The following is a 13,366-nucleotide window of genomic DNA, read 5'->3' on the forward strand; positions in this document are numbered from 1 at the left end:
GGAAAGCAACCGTTTCGTGATGAGTGTGTGAGTGATGACCACGTTTTGCGTCCATTTCTGCAATGGAAGCGCTCTGTCCTCCGTTGGCGATACTGCCATACAATGAAACGACTGGAAGCGGATCCCGTTCTGATGGAGGAGGCTTATTGGATAGCTGAAGATAAAGTGTTCATTGTGTTGTACCTTTTCACTATAGTTTTAATATGTATTGTATAGTGAACAAGAATCCTCGGCTCTGTAAAGTTAATTCGATTGAGTCTTATCAAATAAATTAATTTAAAAAAACTACAAGGGACAGCCCTATGGGGTTGTGCGCAATGGTGACGTTGGACTACGTGGTCTTATATAAAGCTTGTGTTTTGTGTAGGAATAGGAATTTCAGCGGGGTTCTATCTGTTTATACTCTGACAATGGTTGCCCTGAAAAGAACCTTTTGATATGAATTTTAGTTGGGACATGTTCAGAAATTTAACTTTTTTGGAAAATCTTGGTGGCCCTGATGGCCGATGGTAGTACAGGTTAGAAGGCCGCAGAATATCAGTGTCCACCCAGCTAAAGCTCCTCCCCTTTTTAGTTTTTCTCGTTGAACTCCTTTTCTCAACAAGTAAGTAAATCTTAGTCTTTAGCAGAAAGACGCTTAACACTTTTTTGGGCGAATTTATAATCCTGTTTCACGTCATGGTTCTTCTCTATGCCTGTTCATATAAATTAGTACTTTTATTTGTTTTCTCTACTGCGCTAAATCAAACGAGTAGAAATAAGAACAGATGTCGGTTACGCGCTCGAATAATTGAAAAGTCGATAAATATTCAATCGAATAGCTAGAGAAATCTTTACGATTAATCGTTAGTCGAATAATTAGAATTTTAGGCATCCCTGTAATTTAATGTTTTTGGTGGTCCTTCGAAAATGTCGAACGGCAGAATTGCAACCAGCAAGTGTAACCCAAGAACCAAAACCCGTGCGATGCTATTTTTCATTGCTATGACAACGACTGAATTAAGGGGCTTAGAAGCAAAGGGGCGAAAGTCAATTCCCTTCATCGATTTCCTCTTGTGATGACCATGGCTTCACTTACTTTCGCACTATTTCTGCTATGCTCTTCTATCATCCAGAACAACAAACCTATCAATGAATGTGTTTGCCGTCGAGTTATTAACGAAACAGAAAGTCGATTAAAATCACTTGCACCCCTGCTTCCAAGTTTGGTTACAAGATTACAACTATGGAGAGCATTTTGTGTGGTCGTTGGGGGCGTGTGGTTCTGAATATGGCAATGAGTGTGCAAATGCATCCTCCCTATTCGCACACGCCAAAAATCAGAGGCGAATGCCACTTCGACTTGTTTCGTCTACTAACGACTCTCTGATGACAGTGTTGTGGAAGCAGTAATGCTACATCAACATGTTTCGTCTAGAAACGATTATCTGATAATGGTGCTGAACGCTTTTGGGCAATGCTTGACATTTACCACTTTTTCAATAGTTTTTTTTGTTGAAAATCATTAGTCAGAAGTATTTACTATGCGTAGAAATATTTCTGATCGATTGGTGATAAAATGATTGAAATTGGTCCAGGGACAGCTGAGTTATTAACGTTCAAAATCTTTCATAATTTCGTTACATGTTCCATTTTTGGTTTTCACAAAGTGTATCTCCATATAGAAATCACAGACGTAGTCCTACGTCAAAAATGCATAAAACATGACAGCGCTGCACGGTAGGACCCGATTTTCTACGTTGTGTTATAATTAAATAAAAGAGGCCGATTTATTGGCCATCCTGCCATGGCGGAGGCATTAAACTATACTCATATCACAGGGATAGCACATGACAGAGAAACAATAACGAATAGTTACGATATACAACATAACTAAGTAGTGACATCTATCGGTTGGTACAGTAAATTGTATATGCTAAGGGTAGAGGTAGTAGTTATCGCCTGCACGAACAGTAACCTTCTATATGGCCAGGATTTTGAGATACAACTTATGTAGAAAGCTCTTGTGCACGCTAGCGCTGCGTAGTGAGAGAGTTTTGAGCTAATATGGTGACCATCCGAAAGGACTTGGTCACTTGAACAACTTTGCTGAAGACAGCAACTTTCTATTTGGCCACGATCACGAAATATTCTATGTTGGACCTAAGATCCATATATTATTGCGCCCGTCATAAGTAACACAAAAGTGTAGCGCCTCTAGCGGCGTAGTTCCCCATTAAACCTGAATCCAATGACACAGGCTTGTTGCTCTATTCCAGTACAACAACTTTCGTATATAATGAAACAAATTAGATAATCCACTACAGCCCCTATTAGTGAAAATCCCATAGGCTGTGGGTATCTTTTTTCGCGGATAGCCCGGCAATAAGGATTCCTGACTGTATAAATGAACTATATTAGAACCATTTTATTTATGGTTTGATAACTTTAATCGTAATGGTAATGCTAGTCAGGAAGGTCAAATGTGGAATATATCGCAAATTGGTAGTCTTTAAATGAATGATTACCAATTCGCGATACATTTCACATAAAGTTGACCGATATTACAAAACCATCTACATCGGGAAGTCCAAATTGTAGACGGTTCGCTTGACGAAGACCAACATGAACTAGTCCGGTTTGTGGTAGAGCTTGTAGTCAATGTTTGATCGTGCATTGGCAAGCCTTTTCGTGGTCAATAGTCAGGTTCAGCTCTGTGACTCAATGATGAGACGAATGATGGGACGTCGAGGGCCCCATGTTGGCTCTACTTGGCTTTGGAACAGCTTGTCAGCAGAAAATTACAGGGACGTAGAACTACATAGCCCCGTAACGTGGGTAGATCACCTTTTCGTGGTACGTTACGGGATGTAAGATCTACCACCGATTCCTAGTCCTGACTACTTCAAACTAGGGGCACAAGATTTTTCAGTAATTCAAGGAACACATCTTAGTTCTTGTTACTTTTTATGCCTTGTTGATAGTGACAAAAGACTGAGCTTTGTCCACCGAGGATGTTCTTGAAACAAGGAAAAAATGAGTTAGTTAGTCTTCATCTATGTGATTCCAAATCTTATATTCGTTGTTCCCTAGGTTGAAGTGGTTAAGACTAGGGCTCTGATGCATGGTCATTATCGGTGTCATTCCTTAATTTTATTGTCAAGGAATCCAATTTTGACTGACAAAGGGGCGCGCCTTTGGAGGGTGTTTCAACACTCCGAAGGGTACAAATAGCGGGACCTTTCAATTAGAGTCGGATCCTTGCGATAAATGCAAGAATGACAACTGTAAAAAAAATCGAATGCTCCATCATTTCTCAATAGTAATGGAGTAATACGACATGCACTAAACTAAGGACACGGGATATACTACAATAGATCAAATTACTGGTCGCAGTGGTGTTAGGCCGAACAAAGAAAAAAGAATATCGCCCTGAATGGTCGATATTGTGCAGCACTGCTTTCAGCTTTTCATCAACTCTTAAGAGTTACTAATTTAATTCGGACAAACAAATCTGAAGGCTGCTCAACTGGAGTTGCTCTTCTAGACATAGAAAAAGCATTCGATAGTGTTAGATATAATGGTTTGATTGGAAAATTTAAAAAGTTCAATTTTCCTCTCTATATTATGAAATTATTTCAAAATTATTGAACTGACAGAACTCTGCAGGTAGATTATCAGAATTGCGAATCTGATCGACTACCAAATCTGATCGACCAGCGGAGGCCTGGATTAGTGTGTGCGTTGCCTCAGGGTTGTCACAAATCTTTGTTCGCCGATCACACAGGCATTTCCGCTAAAGAAAGAAGCCTTCGTGTTATTTGCAGCAGACTGCAACAAAGTTTAGATATTTTCTCTTCTTATTAAAAAAAAGGGAGATTTCTCCGATAACTTCCAAAACTCAACTTATAACATTCACACATACGTATAGAGCTTCCTGTTTGCAACTTAGTAGTAGTCATATAGTCACTTTGAACGGAGTTCCAATTTCTTGGTCAAGTCCAGCGAAATATCTTCGACTAGTACTTGACCAAAAATTAACTTTTAAAGATCGCATTGAGGGCATGCAAGCGAAATAAAACAAATATATATATAATGTTTGTATCCTCTTATAAACAGGAAATCCAAACATTGCCTGAAGAATAAACATCTAACAACAAGTTTTTAAATCAGTCGTGTTTTATGCTGCGCCAATATGGTCTAGCTGTTGCAATACCAGGAAAAAGGGCTTCAAAGGATTCAGAACATCAGTTCTGAAGATGCTGTCCCAACTTGAAGTATGATCATAGGGTTTCGATCAACATGCGCCTGAAATAAACCGCAAGCACCAATGTTTCGGGAAATAACCAATTTTCCCACCACAGCAACATTTTGGATCTATATCATTGTACGTACCTTCTGAACGATCAATCCATATATCCACCTCTATAGCAAGGGAAAAAAATCAAACTTTGTGATTAAATTTCATGCTATGTGCAATCGTTTCGAAGACCACCAGTTAAGCTCACGCGCCGCGTGCATTGCCTCTTTTTGGTTCGCCACTCTATTTCCACCAGTCACCAAAATTGCTCCGCACATATTAGTTTCACTTTTGCTTTTTACGACTTCTTACACATGTTTCATCACCAACGCGAAACCGGCCGCCAACAAACAGTGAACTTTGTTTTCTTCTAACTTCGGACAAAATGAAAAAAAGAAAAGACAAATTCACATATCACTCCCACTGCCGCCGACAGCACGGAACATCCAAAAGGCTAAGACTTGGGCTTAAATAATAAATTACACAAAACCGACCCAAACTCCAAACCGCGAGCACTTCTTCCTAGCTCATCAGCCTTCACCCGACCAACAACACTTCCCGGGTTGACCTTAAAAACTTGAAATTCCTGTCACTATCCCGAACGAGGTCGCACTGCTCCCACTCCACGCGAAAACTCGGGCCGGGCGCCAAATGCGGACCAAATGCGGCTTAGCAGTAGAGGACGTCTTGGTGCTTGGCTTGTTGCATCGGATTTCATCGCGCGAGCACGCTTGCAGTCGGCTTTGCAGTTGATTGGTAACTGAGGGCCGGCAATTCTAACGCGCATCGGAAAACCATGCGACCGATGCCACAAACGATTCGAATTTATCGGCGATACTAAATCTAGCAGAGGTACCTCGCTCGGTTGAACACGCGGCGGAGTCTCTGTCTCGGTTTCGATGTGGGCCATCCGTGGATTGCCTACTACTGCGTCTTCTTGAGCTGCAGCGTGGTTGCTGGTGTGAAGAGCAGTAGCTGGTATAGGCTAGGTTCTGTTGAGCGTCAGTGAGAATCAGGAGCATATTGATGTGCTGAATGAATCGAGAATGAGAGCACTGGGCAAGAGAGTGAGTTTCCACCATATAAGAGTGTTTTGGAAGAGGTGAAAAAATGTCAACAAATAGAGGAAAATCATGTGGGCCAAACAGCTGTTGGGTGTTTCCAGGGATCAAAAGCGAGCTATTCTCTCTTCATTAACCGTTGGTTGGTAATACCAAATGGTGAGTACTGAAAGAGAATTCTATAAGGATGCACGATTCTCAGTAATGAAGGAGGTGCATGGTTGTTTGGGCATAGCGTGTGAAGTTTGGTGGAAAAACTTGGTCACTAATTGTGTTACTTATTAAATGATTGTTGTATTTTATTACTTGTAAAAACTGACAACACTTTTGGCAACGTTTTACAATGTCTTAGATTTACTCTGCCCTTGATAGTAGAGCAGGATGCACACGTTTTTTCTAGCTGAAACTTGTCTAAGACTACAGTAGGTACATCATGACCATGATGTGTATTTGAGTAACTTAAACATATTGTAGGTACGAAATATCCAACGCTCTATTTGTGTCATACAGAAAGGTTCCATTGTTTGCGAATGGTTTAGCTGGTATTCTTTTTCTGGATATCTTATTATTTTCTGATGAAGAATTTTTAGACAATGCTTTTTCATAACAAAACTTTTCCTTCGTTCGCAGTGCTTTTGAGTTTCACGATTTCAATCTGCTGACATTACTTGTTAAATATTTGTCATTGCATGGCATCATGAATCGACATAATTCTACCTACTTCATTAGCTGCTCATTATTTTCTAAATCTGGAACAATACAGGCCGTGTCATTAAAAGTGAATAACTATTAAAATGTCGGCCTAATGACCCATTTGGCCTGATGGCGATCGGCCTAATGGTATTCGGCCTAGTTACCCATAGACTCGAAACTTTGAATGCTGATCAACAAGCCATGTGCTTCATATGGCGGGAGAGGAAAAGCCGTCCAACCTAACTTAAATACGTAGTGCATATAATAAAAATTGTCTTTGGATTGACTCTATTCGTTCTTCATGCTTTTTCATATAGGTTAGGTTAGGCTATCTTTATTAGCGAGACTTTCAGCCAGAGGCTGTTTCATCTCTTGATGAATATTGGGGAATCCAGAAGGGGTCCCCCCTAGTGACAGATTTTGAAATAGCGGCGGGGAGCCACAAGGGACCCACTAATTAAGAGGAGTGGACAGTCTAGAAGAGACCTTCATAGTAACAGAGTATTTGTTTATCAGAGTTGGCTGTCGAGGTGCACAGTCAGTAGGCTTTGCTTGTGAACGGACGTCAAGTTTAGTTTTCTCCTTGGATTTTTTTTTTCTATTATTCGGTTTTAGATCCGGTTAAAATGTTTCTATTCGGCCCAGCATACGATTGCCAGTTTCAAATAGTGTGGAATTCATTCATTAGTGGAACATGGTGAAGTTATAACAGTGACTTAACTAATTCCCAAGGATATACTAAGTCTACGTCTCTGGAGTTTGCCAATTACACGCAGCTTCGGAACCGGTATCAGAATACTCATCGACCCACGACATATCGATCACATTAGGAAGAAGTGAGTCAGAGCACTAAACCTGCCTAGGGAGGACTATTCGATACTTCCATACACGTTTATGTTCATATCCGCCGGCGGACCGTGAGTGGTCAAACTAATTTATAAATTTAGGGGATGGATGAAAGAGTCTGGAAGTTGCTACCAAAGGATAGGGAAAAATTAAAGTAAAAAGCAGAGGAAATTTATAAGGAAAGTGATAGTGAAATTTCGAATGGGATAAGTCATCATCAAAAGGTAAGTTCGTTGGTACAGGTAAATTCATTGAAATAATTAGTTTTTGAGTACATATGATAATACATAAATAACCCTTTTTGTCAACCCCTCCTTGATAATCTTTTCAAAAATAAAACAGAAAACAAGACCTTAAAGCACCCAAACAAAACAATTAAAATTTATCTTATCAAAAAAAGAGAGTTAAAATAACATTTCCTATTATCTATAATAATTAAAATTCGGATTCAGAGGGGTTGACAAAATTGGATCATTACTGCAAATCATATAATTTAAAACATTATAGGGTTTGGGAGGGGCAGGATTTTTTGACTGGACGAGGGTTCGTGGATTTGCCAGTCCCTTGTCACGTGATTACAGATGGCTACCTGGTCGTTTTGTCTTCCAAAGGTCTTCAATGAAGCTGATTCACCCTGCTGCAACAAACCATCAGGCAGAACTTTACAACCGGTAAAGTATCTGCAGACATTGGTAATCCTTGCACTGATGGTGGGTTCCATTCACATCACATCCCATCACATCATCAGAGGTGGCTGTTGAGGTGCTGTCGTAGTTAGTAGATGTTCCTGGTTTGGTGCATTTGGTCGGCTAATTGTTATGGTGGTGTATTCAGAGTCCGTTATAGGGGTTGGTCCTGGTTCGATGCAGTGGGTCGGTTATGGTTAGTTCTTGTCAGAGAGTTAGGTCAGATGTTCTTATACATGTTGGCGTCCTTGATGAAACACATAACAGCTGCTTCGGTTGAAGGGTCATTGGCCAAGGCGTTTCTAATGTTCGTCGGGATCCCATAAATATCCCTAGTTCCCTGGAAACCTGGGAAATTCACTAATAGGTGCTCTACCGTCATCGTTGTGTTGCAAATATCACAGTGTTTTTGGAACGAAGTCGCACTTCCCATATTGTGGGTCGTCCGAGTATGTCCTGAGCGGAGACGAGAAAGAATCAGTTGGTCATGACGGTTTGGGGAATCTTGAAACTTGGTGGTTTCCCCTTTGATTTTACGGAGGAACGGTTCCCTTTTGATGGCCCATTCCTGGGCCCAAGCATTCCGAAGTTTGAACTTCATCCAAGTCTTGATATCAGGTCTTGGAACGGTTTTAGTAGATAGTTTAAAGATAATCATATTTTTTCAGCAGAATTGCTCTACAATACGTCAATTTTGCAGAAAAATATGAGATATTGCATTAATATGTTGTTGATCTAGATCTCCAAAAACTCATGGAAGCATGAATTTGTATAAATCAAAGGGTCTCCAGGCAAAAATTTAGCCTAAATGTTATTTTGGTATGTTGGAAAAAGCATAAATCAATGCACAGTATTGAAAATTCTTAAAATTTTCCAGGAGTTTAGATCTTGAAGTTCTTTAAACCCAAAACATTTTGTTGAGCATTTTGAGTCTCTGTTCGAAATATAATTTAAGATTATCAATACGATTATTCGACTTAATGATAGAATAGGTAAACCTTCGGGAAGCCCCATAAATAATTGCCCAAGTAACAATTTTGGTTTTATCATGGTTTTGAAGAGGCCTTACAGGTTTAGAATTGACTTAAAGACCACATTGAAATCGGAAATGATGCTTGTGTGGTTTGGAATATTAGGTTTTTCAAAATTTCTGGAGTTCAGATCTTTATTCTTTTTTTATTAATTTATATATTTTATTATTATATATTATATTATTATATATATCATAGTATTATATGTTGTATTATTATATATTATATTATTATATATTATACTATATACTATAGTAACTTAAACACTCATTGATCATTCGTGACTTATCCCGGTTAGATTTAAGCAGTGTTGCAAAATATCATGACACTCACGTGACACTCGTCTTCGCACCAACCGACTATCGCTGACAGATCTTTTGTCACGCAGTGAGAGTTAGAGTCATGGCAAACAACAATCACCAGTAATGGTCGCTACTCACAAGCAAAACGCTACACTCGCTGCTGATGGTGAAAAGCACAACGAAAACAGTGAAGACTTCTGCAGTACGATCATGAGAAAAAGCGAAACGACAGAAGAAAATGAAAACAATGCCTACGCATTCCAAGTTCGTCTCGGCAGCGCCTGCTGTGTGAGTTACAAACAAAGCAGGCAACATGAAACAGAAGCTGTTGGGCTCACTCACCAACACACTCAAATAAGCAAGTAAAGCAGCAACTGCTTCAAAACGAGCACAGATGAGTGTCGTGATTGTCGGGAATGACCAGATCGGTGACGGATCACAACAGAAGACGACATTCATCAGTTGCTTTTTACTTCTTTCATCAACTTGATGGATGGTCATGGAGAGAGCTTCGACGACATTGATAGGAATGTACAAAGCGTTACTACCATCAGCTGTTTGGCGATCGTGATTGTGATAGGTCACAACTCTGGATTTAAGTTCATAATAATGATGATTACCCCTAGGTTTGAGCTGGATGATTTATCTCTAAAATAATCAAGTACATTGACTTCAGCGTGAGAGGTATGGATTCAGATCTTTATATTTTAAAGGCTACTTAAGGTATTCTACGATATCCTGACTAATCTTGTGTACCTGATTAGCACAAAGTGCAGAAATTATTTTTAATTTATCTCTGGACCAATCATCTCATGATTTTTTTAAGTTCGTTGATTGTGTACGGTGTCAAACATTTGCATACCAAGCATGATCGGGTATGCAAGGAGTTTGAGATCGGACATTTTTTAATTGGCATGAATTTGCTTCTCTATCTTCAAGTAGCTTCGTGACAAGATATTTCTCGGTTAGGCTTTATATTAACACTACTTTACTCGATAAACTGTAGCAAAATAATTCAACAAATGTTCATCCAATGACAATCAAAAGAAATTCTAAAAAAATACTCTGTAAGCTATCTTGGTAGCTCCACATGCGCCAACAAATGAAAGAAAAGAATAGATTTGTTTTGTTATTTTAAGGAATTTTGATACTTTACCACAGTGAAAGCATAATATGAAAATTGTAAACAGAAGTGTAAGCAAATGAATATAATTATGTATATTAAAAAAAATTGGATTCCATATAAAATTGCCAATTTTATAAGGGTTTAAATGATTCTTGAAGACCAAATTATGGCCTACAAGACTATGATAAAACCAAAAATGTTACTTAGGATGAGAATACATTATCTTTCCCGGTGCGATTTGGGTTTTCCCGCATTTTTTCCGAATCCGAATTCCCGGTTTTCCCGGTTGGATGGACACTCTGAAAATTACTCAAGTGGTGCCCTTGGTGTAGTGGTAAGCGTGATAACCTCTCACCCCAGCAGGCCTGGGTTAAATTTCAGTCTGCGCCGCCGGGATGTTCTGAGGCATAACATCTCTGATCACGCCTTTCTTCGGAAGGGAAGTAAAGCCGTTGGTCCCCGGTTCATGCGTTGATGGTTCGATAGGTAGGGTCCAGGTGTGGGAGCTGCCTTGCCTTCCTGGCGTCGCTAGCATTGGTGCTCAGCACGGAAAACAAGATCGACGGAAAACAAATCAAGGGAAAAAAAACCAAAAGTGCTATAAACCAACAATATGATTGATCTGAACGTTAGTTCTGTGGAAGTCGCAATTCGCTAACAACATTTTGGTAAAGTCGAATTAAAATTATGAAAACAGTATAATCTGAGATAATTCATCATATATGTGAAAGTCTACGTAGACTTTAGGAAAATGGGGGAGGGGTTTCAGAAAAATCTACTTAAGTCTACGAGTGAGCAGTAGACTGATGCAAAATTTGAAATTTTCGCTCCACAGTGCTCAAACGGTTCCAAATTTGGTCCTGATTAGCCTTCCAATATTTGAACTCATTTAGTAAGAAACTGACTTGGCACAAACCATTTGAAGTTTATATGGAAATTACTATAAGAAATCCATATTTTGTGTTAATATCTATCTAATAATTCACCAGTTCACTCTGCTTTAGAAAATGATAGCTGTGCTTGTAGAAAATTTTCTCAGTCCAGTGGCGTCGCGTCCACATGTGCAACCTGTGCACGACACAGGTGTGAATAAATTTAAAAAAAAATGCGTTTAGATTTTCATAGATTTTATGGTCACATTACAGCTGTACTCCAGACCACAAGTGACCAAGAATACACTATTTTTTAAATCTTCGACCTTCGCATTGATTTATAAGCATGTCGATATCACTACCATGACAGAACTCGTTAAATAGTGCACCTAAAATCGAGCTTTTTCGGGTGGCGTGTGGATAGATGCTATCCAGGGGATGCCATGAATTTCTCTAGATTTGTTTTGTATCAAAAATGCTTTCGGAAGTGTTTGACGGATATTCTTTATTACACTTCAGTCGAAAGAGTTAGCCTTGTGATAAAAACGAGAATTATTAAGTTTTGCAATTCCTCCCACTTCGGTCACCGTGAAAAGGGCCATACAAGTTTTGTTTATACAAGATGATAGGCCCTTCAAATGTTACGTTAGGTAGTGATTAATATAGTAATTGAGAATATGGCCCTCGAATTCATGAATCATTGAAATACATACAAAAACTAATATGTGGTGGTGAGCTATAACTACTTTGTTGAAGACCACTTTTCGATCAAATGTAAGAAACAGAAGTTATTAATGATTCAAGTCACTGATGTCTTATGATTATGCTCAATCAACTGTTCAGCAGACAACATTGGTGTTTATGGCGCGTTTAATAGAGGACAAAAATCATGGCTACTATGTCACACTGCAGAATACAGTGTTGCCCACAATACAGTTGCTTAATCTTGCCATAAGATTATCAACCTCTTAAACAATTAATAACTATTTCATTTTACGTTTTACTGTTTTCTGCAAAGTTGTAGCTGATAAAAATTCCCATAAGAATAGCAATAGAATTTGTTCACAGTGCAATATGTAAAAAGGCTAGAAGACAATGAACAAAAAGTTTTGTTTTCCCATAGTAATTTCCATATAAACTTCAAATGGTTTGTGCCAAGTCAGTTTCTTATCAAATGAGTTTAAACTTTCGGAGGCTAATCACGACCCGATTTGAAACCATTTGAACACTGTGGAGCGAAAATTTCAAATTTTGCATCAGTCTAGTGAGCAGGAAGGGGTTGAACAGTATCAAATTTCGGTCTACCAGCCCCTTATGATCCATGATGAAATTGCATGCTGGTAATTTTCATAAATTGCCTGTAACTTTTTTGCCATCTATGATAATCGTCAAATGTACCTACGCAATCTCACAAGCAAATGCTATCATTCACTATTATTCTGCGAGAGAAAAAAGTTCCTCGTGTCAAATTGAAGGAAAAGCAAACGACTATAATGCGTCTATGCGTCAATGCAAAGTGTTACGCCAAATATGCTTACTTTAATAAAAGAGATACCAATCTTTCCGAACGCAAGAACCCCCAACATACAGCAAACAATAACAACAGAAATGTTGGCCGAAAGTAAACCGGTGAAAATATGAATGCTAATGGATGTATTGAGATCAAACCCCCACAGAAATCCAGGGCGGTGTTAAACACTGCAAGAAATGGGGGAAAATAGTAGGTGAAAAGTTGCAGGATGTTTACTCGTACAATTGGTAAGTGCCCTCCTGAATTGGACACCATAAAAACGCCGGTTTGGTGAAGCATTAACACTACTGTAAGCGTGTGGCGAGAAAACTGTGCCGACCGATTTTGTTTGTTTATGTTTTCCCAGCACGGAATCGCTCTGTTTTGGTTCTCTCCCTGAGGAGAAATTTCTCTCTATGAGAAAGGTTCGGAAAAACTCTTCCAAACTGCTGAAGAGAGTGAGTGCCTTTGGTGCGACAGTCATCGTCATCATCATCGAATGCTTATCGCCATAAACATCGCCTTTGTTGAACACATTGATTGTCAACAGGCAACTCGGAGGAAAATACTTTCACTTTCATATCAGCATTTTTACACGCTTGTTTGTTTTTAAGATTTCCTCAACCCAATGAAAATACTTTCGTAATAACCATAAAGAAGACATGCAGGAATGCACAATCACCTAGCGGCTGTGTTGATGTCCTCAAATCTCGAGATAAAGTTATTAAAGTACGTCATTGGGTAATTGCTTGGATTATTTTGAGCTGTGAAAAACTATTTTACAAACATTCATTGAGGTTCCGCCGGCAGCTCAATAAAATGTGATGCTCAAACACATACATATTTCAATCAGTTGTATCAGCAACTGCAGCTGTGAATTGAAAGTTGCGCCCATGGAGCAGCATGGTACTTCACCTCAGTATGAATGTACCATACGACCGACCGGGCGTCTCCTCCATT

The 13,366-nt window shown here is 39.2% G+C and overlaps 1 protein-coding gene across 9 annotated transcripts in view; it reads right to left on the reverse strand.

Moving 5' to 3' along the window:
• Positions 1-13,366, reverse strand: part of LOC135717437 (uncharacterized) — a 340,543-nt gene that overhangs the window by 305,854 nt on the left and 21,323 nt on the right. The gene's annotated exons all lie outside the window — the stretch shown is intronic.

Source organism: Ochlerotatus camptorhynchus, unplaced genomic scaffold (assembly GCF_037179485.1).
Source record: "Ochlerotatus camptorhynchus isolate MF236.1 unplaced genomic scaffold, CSIRO-AGI_Acam_v1.1 ptg000006l, whole genome shotgun sequence".
Taxonomy (NCBI): domain Eukaryota; kingdom Metazoa; phylum Arthropoda; class Insecta; order Diptera; family Culicidae; genus Ochlerotatus; species Ochlerotatus camptorhynchus.